This window comes from Musa acuminata, chromosome BXJ2-1 (assembly GCF_036884655.1).
Source record: "Musa acuminata AAA Group cultivar baxijiao chromosome BXJ2-1, Cavendish_Baxijiao_AAA, whole genome shotgun sequence".
NCBI lineage: Eukaryota > Viridiplantae > Streptophyta > Magnoliopsida > Zingiberales > Musaceae > Musa > Musa acuminata.
Genome location: NC_088338.1, coordinates 24336301 through 24356009, shown reverse-complemented (window position 1 = coordinate 24356009; position 19709 = coordinate 24336301). Strand labels below are relative to the sequence as shown.

Here is a 19709-nt window from a genome sequence, read left to right as displayed (position 1 = left end):
TAGAACGATCTCGGAATCGCTATTGTGACCCCAATCTGGAAAGCTCTCTCCGAGCCCCACGATACTAACTGCGTAGCGGTCACGGCAAATTCCGAGCCCCAAAACAATCGTCTCGAAGGTCTACGGGAGATGTTTCGTATCTCGGGACGCAAAAAGGAGTGAAACACGAGGACTTCCCAGGGGGTCACCTATCCTAGTACTACTCTCTCCAAAGTCGGCGCTTAACTTCGGAGTTCTGTTGGGATCCGGTGCTTTAGTGCTGGCATTATCACACCCATTTCGTGTGCTTCGTCACTCGCCTATGTGCACTTCGCGGCCGGCGCATCAACGTACGGAGCCTCTTGCCCGTCACAAAACCGTCGGCGCTTTCTCAAACGTTCAGGAAATCCCTATTGCAAGATCTCTCCGAGCCCTAGCCCAACGACTGCGTATCGGTCACGGCAAGCGCGCGTCGAAACTATCGGCACTTTCTAGAACGATCTCGGAATCGCTATTGTGACCCCAATCCAGAAAGCTCTCTTCGAGCCCCACGATACTGACAGCGTAGCGGACGCGACAAATTCCGAGCCCCAAAACAATCGTCTCGTAGGTCTACGGGAGATGTTTCGTATCTCGGGACGCAATAAGGAGTGAAACACGAGGACTTCCGAAGGGGTCACCCATCCTAGTACTACTCTCTCCAAAGTCGGTGCTTAACTTCGGAGTTCTATTGGATCCGGTGCTTTAGTGCTGGCATTATCACACCCGTTTCGCGTTCTTCGTCCCTCGCCTATGTGCACTTCGCGGCCGGCGCATCAACGTACGGAGCCTCTTGCCCGTCAAGAAATCGTCGGCGCTTTCTCGAACGTTCATTAAATCTCTATTGCAAGCTCTCTCCGAGCCCTAGCCCAACGACTATGTATCGGTCATTGCAAGCGCGCTTCGAAACCATCGCCACTTTCTAGAACGATCTCAGAATCGCTATTGTGACCCAAATACGGAAAGCTCTCTCCGAGCCCCACGATACTGACTGCGTAGCGGTCCCGGCAAATTCCGAGCCCCAAAACAATCATCTCGGAGGTCTACGGGAGATGTTTCGTATCTCGGGACGCAAAAAGGAGTGCAACACGAGGACTTCCCAGGGGGTCACCCATCCTTGTACTAATCTCTCCAAAGCACGCTTAACTTCGGAGTTCTGAAGGGATCCGGTGCTTTAGTGCTGGCATTATCGCACCCGTTTCGCGTGCTTCGTCCCTCGCCAATGTGCACGTCGCAGCCGGCGCATCAACGTCCGGAGGCTCTTGCCCGTCACGAAACCGTCGGCGCTTTCTCGAACGTTCACGAAATCCCTATTGCAAGCTCTCTCCGAGCCCTAGCCCAACGACTGCGTATCGGTCACGGCAAGCGCGCGTCGAAACCATCGGCACTTTCTAGAATGATCTTGGAATCGCTATTGCGACCCCAATCCGGAAAGCTCTCTCCGAGCCCCACGATACTGACTGCGTAGCGGTCACGGCAAATTTCGAGCCCCAAAACAATCGTCTCGGAGGTCTACGGGAGATGTTTCGTATCTCGGGACGCAAAAAGGAGTGCAACACGAGGACTTCCCAGGGGGTAACCCATCCTAGTACTACTCTCTCCAAAGCACGCTTAACTTCGAAGTTCTGATGGGATCGGGTTCTTTAGTGCTGGCATTATCGCACCCGTTCCGCGTGCTTCGTCCCTCGCCTATGTGCACGTCGCGGCCGGCGCATCAACGTCCGGAGCCTCTTGCCCGTCACGAAACCGTCGGCGCTTTCTCGAACGTTCACGAAATCCCTATTGCAAGCTCTCTCCGAGCCCTAGCCCAACGACTGCGTATCGGTCATGGCAAGCGCGCGTCGAAACCATCGGCACTTTCTAGAACGATCTCGGAATCGCTATTGGGACCCCAATCCGGAAAGCTCTCTCCGAGCCCCACGATACTGACAGCGTTGCGGTCACGGCAAATTCCGAGCCCCAAAACAATCGTCTCGGAGGTCTACGGGAGATATTTCGTATCTCGGGACGCAAAAAGGAGTGAAACAAGAGGACTTCCCAGGGGGTCACCTATCCTAGTACTACTCTCTCCAAAGTCGGCGCTTAACTTCGGAGTTCTATTGGGATCCGGTGCTTTAGTGCTGGCATTATCACACCCATTTCGCGTGCTTCGTCCCTCGCCTATGTGCACTTCGCGGCCGGCGCATCAATGTCCGTAGCCTCTTGCCCGTCACGAAACCGTTGACGCTTTCTTGAACGTTCACGAAATCCCTATTGCAAGCAGTCTCCGAGCCCTAGCCCAACGACTGCGTATCGGTCACGGCAAGCGCGCGTCGAAACCATCGGCACTTTCTAGAACGATCTCGGAATCGCCATTGTGACCCCAATCCGGAAAGCTCTCTCCGAGCCCCACGATACTGACAGCGTAGCGGTCACGGCAAATTCCGAGCCCCAAAACAATCGTCTCGGAGGTCTACGGGAGATGTTTCGTATCTCGGGACGCAAAAAGGAGTGAAACACGAGGACTTCCCAGGGGGTCACCTATCCTAGTACTACTCTCTCCAAAGTCGGCGCTTAACTTCGGAGTTCTGTTGGGATCCGGTGCTTTAGTGCTGGCATTATCACACCCATTTCGCGTGCTTCGTCCCTCGCCTATGTGCACTTCGCGGCCGGCGAATCAATGTCCGTAGCCTCTTGCCCGTCACGAAACCGTCGACGCTTTCTCGAACGTTCACGAAATCCCTATTGCAAGCAGTCTCCGAGCCCTAGCCCAACGATTGCGTATCGGTCACGGCAAGCGCGCGTCGAAACCATCGGCACTTTCTAGAACGATCTCGGAATCGCCATTGCGACCCCAATCCGGAAAGCTCTCTCCGAGCCCCACGATACTGACAGCGTAGCGGTCAAGGCAAAATTTCGAGCACCAAAACAATCGTCTCGGAGGTCTACGGGAGATGTTTCGTATCTCGGGACGCAAAAAGGAGTGAAACACGAGGACTTCCCAGGGGGTCACCCATCCTACTACTACTCTCTCCAAAGTCGGCGCTTAACTTTGAAGTTCTGTTGGGATCCGGTGCTTTAGTGCTGGCATTATCACACCCGTTTCGCGTGCTTCGTCCCTCGCCAATGTGCACTTCGCGGCCGGCGCATCATCGTCCGGAGCCTCTTGCCCGTCACGAAACCGTCGGCACTTTCTCAAACGTTCATGAAATCCCTATTGCAAGCTCTCTCCGAGCCATAGCCCAACGACTGCGTATCGGTCACGGCAAGTGCGCGTTGAAACCATCGGCACTTTCTAGAACGATCTCGGAATCGCCATTGCGACCCCAATCCGGAAAGCTCTCTCCGAGCCCCACGAAACTGACTGCGTAGCGGTCACAGCAAATTCCGAGCCCCAAAACAATCGTCTCGGAGGTCTACGGGAGATGTTTCGTATCTCGGGATGCAAAAAGGACACAAGGACTTCGCAGGGGGTCACCCATCCAAGTACTACTCTCTCTAAAGCACGCTTAACTTCGGAGTTCTGATGGGATCCGGTGCTTTAGTGCTAGCATTATCGCACCCTTTTCGCGTGCTTCATCCCTCGCCGATGTGCACGTCGCGGCCGGCGCATCAACGTCCGGAGCCTCACGCCCGTCACGAAACCGTCGGCGCTTTCTCGAACGTTCACGTAATCCCTATTGCAAGCTCTCTCCGAGCCCTAGCCCAACGACTGCGTATCGGTCACGGCAAGCGCGCGTCGAAACTATCGGCACTTTCTAGAACGATCTCGGAATCGCTATTGTGACCCCAATACGAAAAGCTCTCTCCGAGCCCCACGATACTACCAGCGTAGCGGTCACGGCAAATTCCGAGCCCCAAAACAATCGTCTCGGAGGTCTACGGGAGATGTTTCGTATCTCGGGACGCAAAAAGGAGTGAAACACGAGGACTTCCCAAGGGGTCACCCATCCTAGTACAACTCTCTCTAAATCACGCTTAACATCGGAGTTCTGAGGGGATCCGGTGCTTTAGTGCTGGCATTATCGTACCCTTTTCGCGTGCTTCGTTCGTCCCTTACCGATGTGCACGTCGCGGCCGGCGCATCAACGTCCGGAGCCTCTTGCCCGTCACGAAACCGTAGGCGCTTTCTCGAACGTTCACGAAATCCCTATTGCAAGCTCTCTCCGAGCCCTAGCCCAACGACTGTGTATCGGTCACGGCAAGCGCGCGTCGAAACCATCGACACTTTCTAGAACGATCTCGGAATCGCTATTGCAACCCCAATCCGGAAAGCTCTCTCCGAGCCCCACGATACTGACAGCGTAGCGGTCACGGTAAATTCCGAGCCCCAAAACAATCATCTCGGAGGTCTACGGGAGATGTTTCGTATCTCGGGACGCAAAACGGAGTGAAACACGAGGACTTCCCAGGGGGTCTCCCATCCTAGTACTACTCTCTCCAAAGTCGGCGCTTAACTTCGGAGTTCTGTTGGGATCCGGTTCTTTAGTACTGGCATTATCACACCCGTTTTGCGTGCTTCGTCCCTCGCCTATGTGCAATTCGCGGCCGGCGCAATATCGTCCGGAGCCTCTTGCCCGTCACGAATCCGTCGGCACTTTCTCGAACGTTCACGAAATCCCTATTTCAAGCTCTCTCCGAGCCCTAGCCCAACGACTGCGTATCGGTCACGGCAAGCGCGCGTCGAAACCATCGGCACTTTCTAGAACGATCTCGGAATCGCTAATGTGACCCCAATCCGGAAAGCTCTCTCTGAGCCCCACGATACTGACAGCGTAGCGGTCACGGCAAATTCCAAGCCCCAAAACAATCGTCTCAGAGATCTACGGGAGATGTTTCGTATCTCAGGACGCAAAAAAGAGTGCAACATGAGGACTTCCCAGGGGTTCACCCATCGTAGTACTACTCTCTCCAAAGTCGGCGCTTAACTTCGGAGTTCCGTTGGATCCGGTGCTTTAGTGCTGGCATTATCACACCCGATTCGCGTGCTTCGTCCCTCGCCTATGTGCACGTCGTAGCCGGCGCATCAACGTGCGGAGCCTCTTGCCTGTCAAGAAACCGTCGGCGCTTTCTCGAACGTTCACTAAATCCCTATTGCAAGCTGTCTCCGAGCCCTAGCCCAACGACTGCGTATCGGTCATGGCAAGCGCGCTTCGAAACCATCGCCACTTTCTAGAACGATCTCGGAATCGCTATTGTGACCCAAATACGGAAAGCTCTCTCCGAGCCCCACGATACTGACTGCGTAGCGGTCACGGCAAATTCCGAGCCCCAAAACAATCGACTCGGAGGTCTACGGGAGATGTTTTGTATCTCGGGACGCAATAAGGAGTGAAACACGAGGACTTCCCAAGGGGTCACCCGTCCTAGTACTACTCTCTCCAAAGTCGGCGCTTAACTTCGGAGTTCTGTTGGGATCCGGTGGTTTAGTGCTGGCATTATGACACCTGTTTCGCGTGCTTCGTCCCTCGCCTATGTGCACTTCGCGGCCGGCGCATCAACCTCTGGAGCCTCTTGCCCGTCACGAATCCGTCGGCACTTTCTGGAACGTTCAAGAAATCCCTATTGCAAGCTCTCTCGGAGCCCTAGCCCAACGACTGCGTATCGGTCACGGCAAGCGCGCGTCGAAACCGTCGGCACTTTCTAGAACGATCTCGGAATCGCTAATGTGACCCCAATCCAGAAAGCTCTCTCCGAGCCCCACGATACTAACAGCGTAGCGGTCACGGCAAATTCCGAGCCCCAAAACAATCGTCTCGGAGGTCTACGGGAGATGTTTCGTATCTCGGGACGCAAAAAGGAGTGAAACACGAGGACTTCCCCGAGGGTCACCCATCCTAGTACTACTCTCTCCAAAGTCGGTGCTTAACTTCGGAATTCTGTTGGGATCCGGTGCTTTAGTGCTGGCATTATCACACCCGTTTCGCGTGCTTCGTCCCTCGCCTATGTGCACGTCGCGGCCGGCGCATCAACGTCCAGAGCCTCTTGCCCGTCACGAAACCGTCGGCGCTTTCACGATCGTTCACGAAATCCCTATTGCAAGCTCTCTCCGAGCCCTAGCCCAACGACTGCGTATCGGTCACGGCAAGCACGCGTCGAAACCATCGGCACTTTCTAGAACAATCTCGGAATCGCCATTGCGACCCCAATCCGTAAAGCTCTCTCCGAGCCCCACGATACTGACAGCATAGCGGTCACGGCAAATTCCGAGCCCCAAAACAATCGTCTCGGAGGTCTACGGGAGATGTTTCGTATCTCGGGATGCAAAATGGAGTGAAACACGAAGACTTCCCAAGGGGTCACCCATCCTAGTACTACTCTCTCCAAAGTCGGCGCTTAACTTCGAAGTTCTATTGGGATCCGGTGCTTTAGTGCTGGCATTATCACACCCGTTTCGCGTGCTTCGTCCCTCGCTTATGTGCACTTCGCGGCCGGCGCATCATCGTCCGGAGCCTCTTGCCCGTCACGAAACCGTCGGCACTTTCTCGAACGTTCACGAAATCCCTATTGCAAGCTCTCTCCGAGCCCTAGCCCAACGACTGCGTATCGGTCACGGCAAGCGCGCGTCGAAACCGTCGGCACTTTCTAGAACGATCTCGGAATCGCTAATGTGACCCCAATCCAGAAAGCTCTCTCCGAGCCCCACGATACTAACAGCGTAGCGGTCACGGCAAATTCCGAGCCCCAAAACAATCGTCTCGGAGGTCTACGGGAGATGTTTCGTATCTCGGGACGCAAAAAGGAGTGAAACACGAGGACTTCCCCGAGGGTCACCCATCCTAGTACTACTCTCTCCAAAGTCGGTGCTTAACTTCGGAATTCTGTTGGGATCCGGTGCTTTAGTGCTGGCATTATCACACCCGTTTCGCGTGCTTCGTCCCTCGCCTATGTGCACGTCGCGGCCGGCGCATCAACGTCCAGAGCCTCTTGCCCGTCACGAAACCGTCGGCGCTTTCACGATCGTTCACGAAATCCCTATTGCAAGCTCTCTCCGAGCCCTAGCCCAACGACTGCGTATCGGTCACGGCAAGCACGCGTCGAAACCATCGGCACTTTCTAGAACAATCTCGGAATCGCCATTGCGACCCCAATCCGTAAAGCTCTCTCCGAGCCCCACGATACTGACAGCGTAGCGGTCACGGCAAATTCCGAGCCCCAAAACAATCGTCTCGGAGGTCTACGGGAGATGTTTCGTATCTCGGGATGCAAAATGGAGTGAAACACGAAGACTTCCCAAGGGGTCACCCATCCTAGTACTACTCTCTCCAAAGTCGGCGCTTAACTTCGAAGTTCTATTGGGATCCGGTGCTTTAGTGCTGGCATTATCACACCCGTTTCGCGTGCTTCGTCCCTCGCTTATGTGCACTTCGCGGCCGGCGCATCATCGTCCGGAGCCTCTTGCCCGTCACGAAACCGTCGGCACTTTCTCGAACGTTCACGAAATCCCTATTGCAAGCTCTCTCCGAGCCCTAGCCCAACGACTGCGTATCGGTCACGGCAAGCGTGCGTCGAAACCATCGGCACTTTCTAGAATGATCTCGGAATCGCTACTGCGACCCCAAGCCGGAAAGCTCTCTCCGAGCCCCACGATACTGACTGCATAGCGGTCACGACAAATTCCGAGCCCCAAAACAATCGTCTCGGAGGTCTACGGGAGATGTTTCGTATCTCGGGACGCAAAAAGGAGTGCAACACGAGGACTTCCCAGGGGGTCACCCATCCTAGTACAACTCTCTCTAAATCACGCTTAACATCGGAGTTCTGAGGGGATCCGGTGCTTTAGTGCTGGCATTATCGTACCCTTTTCGCGTGCTTCGTTCGTCCCTTACCGATGTGCACGTCGCGGCCGGCGCATCAACGTCCAGAGCCTCTTGCCCGTCACGAAACCGTAGGCGCTTTCTCGAACGTTCACGAAATCCCTATTGCAAGCTCTCTCCGAGCCCTAGCCCAACGACTGCGTATCGGTCACGGCAAGCGCGCGTCGAAACCATCGACACTTTCTAGAACGATCTCGGAATCGCTATTGCAACCCCAATCCGGAAAGCTGTTAGGACTCTAGCTTGGAGAGTCCTAATTGAGAGGGACATTCATGTAAAACTGTTAGGACTTTAGCTAGGAGAGTCCTAATTGAGAGGGACATTCTGTTAGGACTCTAGCTAGGAGAGTCCTAATTGAGAGGGACATTCTGTTAGGACTCTAGTTAGGAGAGTCCTAATTGAGAGGGACATTCATGTAGGAGGTTTTTTCTTAGAGAAGAATTAGGAGTTGTAAGGGAATAGGAGTCTTGAGTAGGAGTCCTATTAGGAGTTGGTTAGAAATAAGAGTCTTAAGTAGGAGTCCTATTAGGAGTTAGGGTTTAGAAGCCCTATAAATAGCCATGTATTCCTCCTCTTTTCTCAAGCAATAGATGAATCTTTTCTGCAGCCTTTGAGCAGCAACTTGGAGGGAGGAACCCCTATAGAGTTCCAAGGAGGCCGATCCCCTAAAGAGATCAATCCCAAGTTTAGAATCTGCAAGGGTTCTATCACCTGGTATCAGAGCAGCGTTCTTGGCGTCTCGCTGCCCTTTCACAGCCATCCATCAACCCTCCACAACCATCCAAAGCAATTCCCACAATTGCTTAAAAGATCGTCACCGAATTCCGCCATCATCTCCACCACCACGGATCATCCTTTGATCTCCCCGTGAATTGCAACAGGTTCTGGTTTCCTACCTTACTGCTGCTGCTGCAATTTAGTTATCCTTATTCGAAAATCCAAAAAAAAAAAAAAAAAAAAAAAATCGTTCCTATATTGGTGCATAAACTTTTCGTCACAAAGTTTTCATCTCTACGACGAAAGATATATTGCAGAATTCCAGCCGCATATCACCATCTGTTTGATCTTGCTACTGTGCTTTTTCTATCCAAATTTCTATGAAATTTTTATGACATCTTTGACACTTCTTAACAGTGGATTTCCCTTTAGTTTCATCAAAAAATTCTCAATATAAACTACTGATCTTTTATGTCCAATCTGCTGCACTTGAATTGCAGAATTCAAGCCGCATAGCACCATCTGTTTGATCTTGCTACTGTGCTTTTTCTATCCAATTTTCTACGAAATTTTTATGACATCTTTGACACTTCCTAACAGTAGATTTCCCTTTGGTTTCATCGAAAAATTCTCAATATAAACTACTGATCTTTTATGTCCAATCTGCTACACTTGAAAATCTATGTTGCAGAAAATTTCAACTGCATATCGTTGCCTTAACCCATCTATTTGCAATCTTTTTTGAATGAAATTTCTTATAGACCTCATATATCATCTTGGCTTCCATCTAAGATTGATCTATTAAGAAATTCATCTCTAAAAACGATTTTATGTTGCTGCAAATTTTCATCGTAACCCGCTGAAATTTTTCGACGATAATTCTGCAATTGCAACTTGCACCAATTTCTTTGCTGTTATACTGCCGAAATTTTCTTGATTAAATTAGATATCCTTGCTGTCATATAAACTGTGATTTTGCTATCAATTCCCTCCTCAATTCTCTTAAGTTTTTGGTGGAAATTACGTCGAGAAACCGTTGTTTCTTCGACGACAATTCTACTCTTACAAGACAGCACATACTTGCTGCAACTTCCACGGATTTCTGTCAAACCTTTGCTACCATCTACCACAGATCCAAAACTTTCATCCAGAGCCCTAAAACTCTACCAAACCACACCCTCAAACTGCACCCAAAACAGCCACAAAACAAGCCTAAACCGTAGCCTACATCCACCAATCCACCAACACTTTCGACCATCACTTCTCTCAACCTATACATGCCTTTAACCCAACAGCAAAAGAGAGATCTTAACATCATTGATTTGGGGCCATATACTATGGCATCTAAGGAGGCAATCAATGCTAAATTCGAAGCCTTGGAGGCGCGAATGGAGGATAAGATTCGGACGCTCTTTACCGAACTCAGATTGGGCCGACCACTAAGCCTGAAGAAATCATATCAAGGAGAGAGCTTTGCCCAATCACACCAAGCCCGAAGAGATGACTTCCAAGAGAGGGGAAGCTCTATGACCAACCCCAACTATCCATGCATGAGAGTGGACTTCCCTAGATGGGAAGAAGGAGACCCGATTGGTTGGATTTCGCATGCGGAGCGATATTTTCGATACCACAAAACCGCAGATGTATCTATGGTGAAAATTGCAGCTATACATCTTGAAGGGGATGCTATTCAATGGTTTGACTGGTTTGAACATACTTATGGAGTCCTTTCATGGCGACAATTCAAAGAAGAACTGCTGATTCGCTTCAGACCAACCGATTACGAGAATATTGACGAACAACTAGCAAAGATCCGACAAACCTCCACCATTCAGGAGTACCAAACCAGGTTTGAAAGGTTATCTAATCAAAATCATGATTGGTCTCAAAAACAGCTATTGAGGACCTTCATTGAGGGCTTGAAGCCGGAGATCCGAGGAGAAGTTAAAGCGCGACAACCGTACACGCTTATGGCAGCCATCTCTTTCGCACGACATCAAGAGGAGCAATTGAACCATGAAGCTCGGAGGACTAGGGTCACTCCTCAACCAGTAATATTGAAGCCCTTAGCCCCCCCTACTGTCGACCAAGTCCCTGCACCAAAGAGGTTAACAGGAGAAGAGCTTCGGGAGCGATATGCGAAGGGGTTATGTTGGCATTGTGACGAGCCGTGGAGCCGTGAGCATCGCTGTAGTAAAGGAGGACTTCTTATGATTGAACCGATAGAAGAAGAGGTCATTGAACATCCAAAAGAGAGCTTTGAACATGAAGAAGAAGATGCAGAAGAAGAGCCACAACCGACCGAAGTTACGGTACATACACTAGCTAGCTACTCAAACCCGCAAACGATGAAAATTGGAGGCCTTCTCAAACAACAACCAATCACTGTTCTCATCGACACGGGCAGTACTACTAACTTCCTAAATAGTAAGCTTGCTGTTCGAATATCATTACCTATCGAGAATCGCTGCAGGTTTGATGTTAAGGTCGCCGACAGACGGATTTTGAATTGTGATCATAGGCGCTTGCAGGAGAAACTATTGCTGCAGGACCAAGAGATAATTGCAGATTTCTTCCTTCTCCCTCTTAACAATCATGAGGCCATGCTCAGAATTAAATGGTTGACGACATTAGGTGATATTTCCTGGAATTTTATGAAACTAATTATGAAATTTTACAGTAAGGAGAAACAGGTGACATTGCACGGGAAACGTGGGGGCGACATAACAACGATTTGCACACAACAAATGAAGAATGTTTTGCATAAAGCATGCAGCGGCTTTTTGGTACAACTTGAACAGCAAACTAAGGGAGAGCTAACAGAATTTGAAGATCCAAATCTACTTCCTTTGCTTGCTGAATTTTCAAATATATTTGACGAACCGCGCAACCTACCTCTTACCTGTCGGCATGATCATTGTATAATGATTCTTCCAGGAAAATCTTCAGCAAATGCTCAGCCATATCAGTATCCACATCTCCAGAAGGATGAAATAGAAAGGATTATAAAAGAGATGCTCGAAACAGGAGTTATTCGGCCAAGTTGCAACCTCTACTCTTCGCCGGTGCTACTTGTATGCAAGAAGGACGGAACAAGGCGAATATGTGTTGATTACCGAGCTCTCAATGGCATAATCATCAAGGACAAATACTTTATTCAAATAGTAGATGAATTGCTAGATGAAAGGGAGCACAAATCTTTACAAAGCTGGACCTTTGATCCGGGTATCATCAAATACGAGCATGCGAAGAAGACATACGGAAAACCACCTTTTGAACACACAACAACCACAAATTTTTGCTTTCTTCAACAAAAGGTGGAATATCTTGGGCATATCATATCAGAGGAAGGTGTGGCAGTGGACCCCTTCAAAATTGGAGCAATGCAAAACTGGCCGACCTCGAGAAACATAAAATTGCTACATGGCTTTCTGGGTTTAACAGGCTACTACCGCAAGTTCGTGAAAAACTATGGAAAGATCAGTGCACCACTTACTTCCTTACTAGAAAAAAATGTCTTCCAATGGTTGGACAGAGCCTCCGCTGCCTTCGACAAACTTAAGGCAGCCATGACGACGACGCCGGTGCTAACACTACCAGATTTCAACCGACCCTTCATTATTGAGGCCGACACATCTGGAGTCAGAATTGGAGCCATTCTCATGCAAGATGGTCGACCACTCGCATACACTAGCAAGGCATTATCTCCCTCCGATCAAAATATGTCAACATATGATAAGGAGATGCTCGCCATTGTGCGTGCAGCAACGAGGTGGAGATTGTACTTGATCAGGCGATACTTTCAAATCAAGACCGACCATAAAAGCCTAAAATATCTCTTGGAACAGAAGATATCTTCCCCCGAGCAGCAAAAATGGGTAACAAAACTTCTTGGATTTGATTTTGAAATAACTTACAAAAAGGGGAAAGAGAATGTTCTTGCAGATGCGCTTTCGCAGCTACCCGAGCAAGTTGAAGTTTTGACCGTTTCACTTCCGACCAGCGACTTCCTTCAGGATATTAAGATGGAATGGCAAGAAGATTCAGATACTAGTAAGATTATAAAAAAATTGGAGGAAGCACCAAGCCCCATGGCTCATTACAATTGGGACTCAAAAGAATTACACTATAAGGGACGCATTGTGCTTGTGACAAATTCTACTTGCATCTTCAATAGCATATTTTGGACAAAGTTATTCTATATGTAGGGTACTAAATTGAAAAGGAGTACGACATATCACTCACAAACCAACAGCCAACCGGAAGTTTTAAACAGGTGCTTGGAGACAGCCCAAAGCCACCCACCAAATATGACTACCCAAAGAGAACTCCAGACCCAGCCAAGTGCCATTATTGATCGACGGATCGTGACTCGACGACGACGACCCACTAATGAAGTGCTAATACAGTGGGCGAACCTACCAAAAGAAGATGCCACTTGGGAGAACTATGACGACTTGAAGATCAAATTCTCAGAATTCATGAATCATCAGCCTCGAGGACAAGGCTGATTTGAAGAGGGCGGGTCTGTTAGGACTCTAGCTTGGAGAGTCCTAATTGAGAGGGACATTCATGTAAAACTGTTAGGACTTTAGCTAGGAGAGTCCTAATTGAGAGGGACATTCTGTTAGGACTCTAGCTAGGAGAGTCCTAATTGAGAGGGACATTCTGTTAGGACTCTAGTTAGGAGAGTCCTAATTGAGAGGGACATTCATGTAGGAGGTTTTTTCTTAGAGAAGAATTAGGAGTTGTAAGGGAATAGGAGTCTTGAGTAGGAGTCCTATTAGGAGTTGGTTAGAAATAAGAGTCTTAAGTAGGAGTCCTATTAGGAGTTAGGGTTTAGAAGCCCTATAAATAGCCATGTATTCCTCCTCTTTTCTCAAGCAATAGATGAATCTTTTCTGCAGCCTTTGAGCAGCAACTTGGAGGGAGGAACCCCTATAGAGTTCCAAGGAGGCCGATCCCCTAAAGAGATCAACCCCAAGTTTAGAATCTGCAAGGGTTCTATCAAAAGCTCTCTCCGAGCCCCACGATACTGACAGCGTAGCGGTCACGGTAAATTCCGAGCCCCAAAACAATCGTCTCGGAGGTCTACGGGAGATGTTTCGTATCTCGGGACGCAAAACGGAGTGAAACACGAGGACTTCCCAGGGGGTCTCCCATCCTAGTACTACTCTCTCCAAAGTCGGCGCTTAACTTCGGAGTTCTGTTGGGATCCGGTTCTTTAGTACTGGCATTATCACACCCGTTTTGCATGCTTCGTCCCTCGCCTATGTGCAATTCGCGGCCGGCGCATCATCGTCCGGAGCCTCTTGCCCGTCACGAATCCGTCGGCACTTTCTCGAACGTTCACGAAATCCCTATTTCAAGCTCTCTCCGAGCCCTAGCCCAACGACTGCGTATCGGTCACGGCAAGCGCGCGTCGAAACCATCGGCACTTTCTAGAACGATCTCGGAATCGCTAATGTGACCCCAATCCGGAAAGCTCTCTCCGAGCCCCACGATACTGACAGCGTAGCGGTCACGGCAAATTCCAAGCCCCAAAACAATCGTCTCGGAGGTCTACGGGAGATGTTTCGTATCTCAGGACGCAATAAAGAGTGCAACACGAGGACTTCCCAGGGGTTCACCCATCGTAGTACTACTCTCTCCAAAGTCGGCGCTTAACTTGGGAGTTCTGTTGGGATCCGGTGCTTTAGTGCTGGCATTATCACACCCGTTTCGCGTGCTTCGTCCCTCGCCTATGTGCACGTCGCGGCTGGCGCATCAGCGTACGGAGCCTCTTGCCCATCAAGAAACCGTCGGCGCTGTCTCGAACGTTCATGAAATCCCTATTGCAAGCTCTCTCCGAGCCCTAGCCCAACGACTGCGTATCGGTCACGGCAAGCGCGCGTCGAAACCATCGGCACTTTCTAGAACGATCTCGGAATCGCTATTGTGACCCAAATCCGGAAAGCTCTCACCGAGCCCCACGATACTGACAGCGTAGCGGTCACGGCAAATTCCGAGCCCCAAAACAATCGTCTCGGAGGTCTACGGGAGATGTTTCATATCTCGGGATGCAAAAAGGAGTGCAACACGAGGACTTCCCAAGGGTTCATCCATCCTAGTACTACTCTCTCTAAATCACGCTTAACTTCGGAGTTCTGATTGGATCCGGTGCTTTAGTGCTGGCATTATCGCACCCAGTTCGCGTGCTTCGTCCCTCGCCGATGTGCACGTCGCGGCCGGCGCATCATCGTCCGGAGCCTCTTGCCCGTCACGAAACCGTCGGCGCTTTCTCGAACGTTCACGAAATCCCTATTGCAAGCTCTCTCCGAGCCCTAACCCATCGACTGCGTATCGGTCACGGCAAGCGCGCGTCGAAACCATCGGCACTTTCTAGAACGATCTCGGAATCGCTATTGCAACCCCAATCCGGAAAGCTCTCTCCGAGCCCCACGATACTGATAGCGTAGCGGTCACGGCAAATTCCGAGCCCCAAAACAATCGTCTCGGAGGTCTACGGGAGATGTTACGTATCCTAGGACGCAAAACGGAGTGAAACACGAGGACTTCCCAGGGGGTCTCCCATCCTAGTACTACTCTCTCCAAAGTCGGCGCTTAACTTCGGAGTTCTGTTGGGATCCGGTGCATTAGTGCTGGCATTATCACACCCGTTTCGCGTGCTTCGTCCCTCGCCTATGTGCAATTCGCGGCCGGCGCATCATCGTCCGGAGCCTCTTGCCCATCACGAATCCGTCGGCACTTTCTCGAACGTTCACGAAATCCCTATTGCAAGCTCTCTCCGAGCCCTGGCCAAACGACTGCGTATCGGTCACGGCAAGCGCGCGTTGAAACCATCGGCACTTTCTAGAACGATCTCGGAATCGCTAATGTGACCCCAATCCGGAAAGCTCTCTCCGAGCCCCACGATACTGACAGCGTAGCGGTCACGACAAATTCCAAGCCCCAAAACAATCGTCTCGGAGGTCTACGGGAGATGTTTCGTATCCCAGGGGTTCACCCATCCTAGTACTACTCTCTCCAAAGTCGGCGCTTAACTTCAGAGTTCTGTTGGGATCCAGTGCTTTAGTGCTGGCATTATCACACCCGTTTCGCGTGCTTCGTCCCTCGCCTATGTGCACGTCGCGGCTGGCGCATCAGCGTACGGAGCCTCTTGCCCATCAAGAAACCGTCGGCGCTTTCTCGAACGTTCACGAAATCCCTATTGCAAGCTCTCTCCGAGCCCTGGCCCAACGACTGCGTATCGGTCACGGCAAGCGCGCGTCGAAACCATCGGCACTTTCTAGAACGATCTCGGAATCGCTATTGTGACCCAAATCCGGAAAGCTCTCACCGAGCCCCACGATACTGACAGCGTAGCGGTCACGGCAAATTCCGAGCCCCAAAACAATCGTCTCGGAGGTCTACGGGAGATGTTTCATATCTCGGGACGCAAAAAGGAGTGCAACACGAGGACTTCCCAGGGGTTCATCCATCCTAGTACTACTCTCTCTAAATCACGCTTAACTCCGGAGTTCTGATTGGATCCGGTGCTTTAGTGCTGGCATTATCGCACCCATTTCGCGTGCTTCGTCCCTCGCCGATGTGCACGTCGCGGCCGGCGCATCATCGTCCGGAGCCTCTTGCCCGTCACGAAACCGTCGGCGCTTTCTCGAACGTTCACGAAATCCCAATTGCAAGCTCTCTCCGAGCCCTAGCCCAACGACTGCGTATCGGTCACAGCAAGCGCGCGTCGAAACCATCGACACTTTCTAGAACGATCTCGGAATCGCTATTGCGACCCCAATCCGGAAAGCTCTCTCCGAGCCCCACGATACTGACTGCGTAGCGGTCACGGCAAATTCCAAGCCCCAAAACAATCGTCTCGGAGGTCTACGGGAGATGTTTCGTATCTCGGGACGCAAAAAGGAGTGAAGCACGAGGACTTCCCAGGGGGTCACCCATCCTAGTACTACTTTCTCCAAAGTCGGCGCTTAACTTCGAAGTTCTGTTGGGATCCGGTGCTTTAGTGCTGGCATTATCACACCCGTTTCGCGTGCTTCGTCCCTCGCCTATGTGCACGTCACGGCCGGCGCATCAACGTCCATAGCCCCTTGCCCGTCACGAAACCGTCGGCGCTTTCTCGAACGTTCACGAAATCCCTATTGCAAGCTCTCTCCGAGCCCTAGCCCAACGACTGCGTATCGGTCACGGCAAGCGCGCGTCTTAACCATCGTCACTTTCTAGAACGATCTCAGAATCGCTATTGCGACCCCAATCCGGAAAGCTCTCTCCGAGCGCCACGATACTGACAGCGTAGCGGTCACGGCAAATTCCGAGCCCCAAAACAATCGTCTCGGAGGTCTACGGGAGATGTTTCGTATCTCGGGACGCAAAAAGAAGTGAAACACGAGGACTTCCCAGGGGGTCACCCATCCTAGTACTACTCTCTCCAAAGTCGGCGCTTAACTTCGGAGTTCTGTTGGGATCCGATGCTTTAGTGCTTGCATTATCACACCCGTTTCGCGTGCTTCGTCTCTCGCCTATGTGCACTTCGCGGCCGGCGCATCAACGTACGGAGCCTCTTGCTCGTCACAAAACCGTCGGCGCTTTCTCGAACGTTCACGAAATCCCTATTGCAAGCTCTCTGCGAGCCCTAGCCCAACGACTGCGTATCGGTCACGGCAAGCGCGCGTCGAAACTATCGGCACTTTCTAGAACAATCTCGGAATCGCTATTGTGACCCCAATCCGGAAAGCTCTCTCCGAGCCCCACGATACTGACAGCGTAGCGGTCACGGCAAATTCCGAGCCCCAAAACAATCGTCTCGGAGGTCTACGGGAGATGTTTCGTATCTCGGGACGCAAAAAGGAGTGAAACACGAGGACTTCCCAGGGGGTCACCCATCCTAGTACTACTCTCTCCGATGTCGGCGCTTAACTTCGGAGTTCTATTGCGATCCGGAGCTTTAGTGCTGGCATTATCACACCCGTTTCGCGTGCTTCGTCCCTCGCCTATGTGCACGTCGCGGTCGGCGCATCAACGTACGGAGCCTCGTACCTGTCAAGAAACCGTCGGCGCTTTCTCGAACGTTCACGAAATCCCTATTGCAAGCTCTCTCCGAGCCCTAGCCCAACGACTGCGTATCGGTCATGGCAAGCGCGCTTCGAAACCATCGCCACTTTCTAGAACGATCTCGGAATCGCTATTGTGACCCAAATCCGGAAAGCTCTCTCCGAGCCCCATGATACTGACTGCGTAGCGGTCACGGCAAATTCCGAGCCCCAAAAAAATCGTCTCGGAGGTCTACGGGAGATGTTTCGTATCTCGGGACGCAAAAAGGAGTGCACCACGAGGACTTCCCAAGGGGTCACCTATCCTAGTACATGCTCTCTCTAAATCATGCTTAACTTCAGAGTTCTGATGCGATCCGGTGCTTTAGTGCTGGCATTATCGTACCCTTTTCGCGTGCTTCGTCCCTCGCCGATGTGCACGTCGCGGCCGGCGCATTAACGTCCGGAGCCTCTTGCCCGTCACGAAACCGTCGGCGCTTTCTCGAACGTTCACGAAATCCCTATTGCAAGCTCTCTCCGAGGCCTAGCCCAAGGACTGCGTATCGGTCACGACAAGCTCGCGTCGAAACCATCGGCACTTTCTAGAACGATCTCGGAATCGCTATTGCGACCCCAATCCAGAAAGCTCTCTCCGAGCCCCACGATACTGACTGCGTAGCGGTCACGACAAATTCCGAGCCCCAAAACAATCGTCTCGGAGGTCTACGGGAGATGTTTCGTATCTCGGGACGCAAAAAGGAGTGCAACACGAGGACTTCCCAGGGGATCACCCATCCTAGTACAACTCTCTCTAAATCATGCTTAACTTCGGAGTTCTGATGGGATCCGGTGCTTTAGTGCTGGCATTATCGTACCCTTTTCGCGTGCTTCGTTCGTCCCTCACCGATGTGCACGTCGCGGTCGGCGCATCAACGTCCGGAGCCTCTTGCCCGTCATGAAACCGTAGGCGCTTTCTCGAACGTTCACGAAATCCCTATTGCAAGCTCTCTCCGAGCCCTAGCCCAACGACTGCGTATCGGTCACGGCAAGCGCGCGTCGAAACCATTGGCACTTTCTAGAACGATCTCGGAATCGCTATTGCAACCCCAATCCGGAAAGCTCTCTCCGAGCCCCACGATACTGACAGCGTAGCGGTCACGGCAAATTCCGAGCCCCAAAACAATCGTCTCGGAGGTCTACGGGAGATGTTTCGTATCTCGGGACGCAAAAAGGTGTGAAACACGAGGACTTCCCAGGGGGTCACCCATCCTAGTACTACTCTCTCCAAAGTCGGCGCTTAATTTCGGAGTTTTGTTGGGATCCGGTGCTTTAGTGCTGGCATTATCACACCCGTTTCGCGTGCTTCGTCCCTCGCCGATGTGCACGTCGCAGCCGGCGCATCATCGTCCGGAGCCTCTTGCCCGTCACGAAACCGTCCGCGCTTTCTCGAACGTTCACGAAATCCCTATTGCAAGCTGATACTGGGGAGGGTAAAAATGCAGAATGGATTTCGAAAGAATACCAATAGAACAGTTGTACAGATAGAAAATATCACAGAGGGCAATGAACGAACTCTTGAAGAAACTTCGGTAAAACGAAATATAGCTCACCACCAAGTTTAAAATCGCAATGGGATACAGAAAGTTCACCACCCAACGGAAATTAAACGAGGATACAGAACTAGAAAATAAAAGACTCACCACTCAAGGACGCATCCAAGAGATACAGAGTTTAAGGGGTTCTCTAAGAGCTTCTGCCCAGATATCATCAGTTTCTAAAGTCCTTTCTAAGTCCTAAACACCAAAATAAATACTAGTGCATGAAACAACCCTTCATGCATAGGGAATTTCGAAATTAAGTGTTTACAGCTTCTTACCAACTATTTTAATGCACTCATTGGTAATGAAGAAATGTTCACAGCTGCCAACCAACTCCTTTAATGCATTCCTTTGTCTTGAAGAAAAGCACCTTGAAACAGCTTTAACTTTGTGCAGAGAATATGCTGATGAGCTATCATTTTTTTGTGTGCTGAGATAAAGATTATGAGGTATCATTATTGACTGAAAAAGATACTAGATCATAATCAAGGCTCATATAATCAGATTGTAGTAAATTAGACACTCCCGTGTCAATCTCCCCC

The 19709-nt window shown here is 50.9% G+C and overlaps 1 non-coding gene and 22 pseudogenes across 1 annotated transcript; all 23 read right to left on the bottom strand.

Annotated features, from left to right (window-relative positions):
• Positions 1-155: 155 nt before the first annotated feature.
• Positions 156-276, bottom strand: LOC135604662 (5S ribosomal RNA; annotated as a pseudogene).
• An 820-nt stretch (positions 277-1096) lies between these two features.
• LOC135600083 (5S ribosomal RNA) lies at positions 1097-1215 on the bottom strand. Its single transcript, XR_010482415.1, has one exon. It is a non-coding gene; the product is annotated as a 5S ribosomal RNA (ribosomal RNA).
• A 350-nt stretch (positions 1216-1565) lies between these two features.
• On the bottom strand, positions 1566-1684 carry LOC135602132 (5S ribosomal RNA; annotated as a pseudogene).
• A 350-nt stretch (positions 1685-2034) lies between these two features.
• Positions 2035-2155, bottom strand: LOC135604459 (5S ribosomal RNA; annotated as a pseudogene).
• Positions 2156-2505: 350 nt separating this feature from the next.
• Positions 2506-2626, bottom strand: LOC135604660 (5S ribosomal RNA; annotated as a pseudogene).
• Positions 2627-2977: 351 nt separating this feature from the next.
• LOC135599507 (5S ribosomal RNA) lies at positions 2978-3098 on the bottom strand (annotated as a pseudogene).
• Positions 3099-3436: 338 nt separating this feature from the next.
• Positions 3437-3561, bottom strand: LOC135602841 (5S ribosomal RNA; annotated as a pseudogene).
• A 350-nt stretch (positions 3562-3911) lies between these two features.
• LOC135599292 (5S ribosomal RNA) lies at positions 3912-4030 on the bottom strand (annotated as a pseudogene).
• A 354-nt stretch (positions 4031-4384) lies between these two features.
• LOC135604559 (5S ribosomal RNA) lies at positions 4385-4505 on the bottom strand (annotated as a pseudogene).
• A 1291-nt stretch (positions 4506-5796) lies between these two features.
• On the bottom strand, positions 5797-5917 carry LOC135599462 (5S ribosomal RNA; annotated as a pseudogene).
• Positions 5918-6267: 350 nt separating this feature from the next.
• Positions 6268-6388, bottom strand: LOC135599426 (5S ribosomal RNA; annotated as a pseudogene).
• Positions 6389-6738: 350 nt separating this feature from the next.
• Positions 6739-6859, bottom strand: LOC135599461 (5S ribosomal RNA; annotated as a pseudogene).
• A 350-nt stretch (positions 6860-7209) lies between these two features.
• On the bottom strand, positions 7210-7330 carry LOC135599425 (5S ribosomal RNA; annotated as a pseudogene).
• Positions 7331-7680: 350 nt separating this feature from the next.
• Positions 7681-7799, bottom strand: LOC135604245 (5S ribosomal RNA; annotated as a pseudogene).
• Positions 7800-13657: 5858 nt separating this feature from the next.
• Positions 13658-13778, bottom strand: LOC135604558 (5S ribosomal RNA; annotated as a pseudogene).
• A 350-nt stretch (positions 13779-14128) lies between these two features.
• Positions 14129-14249, bottom strand: LOC135599502 (5S ribosomal RNA; annotated as a pseudogene).
• A 350-nt stretch (positions 14250-14599) lies between these two features.
• LOC135604237 (5S ribosomal RNA) lies at positions 14600-14718 on the bottom strand (annotated as a pseudogene).
• Positions 14719-15068: 350 nt separating this feature from the next.
• Positions 15069-15189, bottom strand: LOC135604479 (5S ribosomal RNA; annotated as a pseudogene).
• A 786-nt stretch (positions 15190-15975) lies between these two features.
• Positions 15976-16094, bottom strand: LOC135604455 (5S ribosomal RNA; annotated as a pseudogene).
• A 350-nt stretch (positions 16095-16444) lies between these two features.
• On the bottom strand, positions 16445-16565 carry LOC135599522 (5S ribosomal RNA; annotated as a pseudogene).
• A 350-nt stretch (positions 16566-16915) lies between these two features.
• LOC135604525 (5S ribosomal RNA) lies at positions 16916-17036 on the bottom strand (annotated as a pseudogene).
• A 350-nt stretch (positions 17037-17386) lies between these two features.
• LOC135599473 (5S ribosomal RNA) lies at positions 17387-17507 on the bottom strand (annotated as a pseudogene).
• Positions 17508-18327: 820 nt separating this feature from the next.
• LOC135604223 (5S ribosomal RNA) lies at positions 18328-18446 on the bottom strand (annotated as a pseudogene).
• Between the last annotated feature and the right edge of the window lie 1263 nt (positions 18447-19709).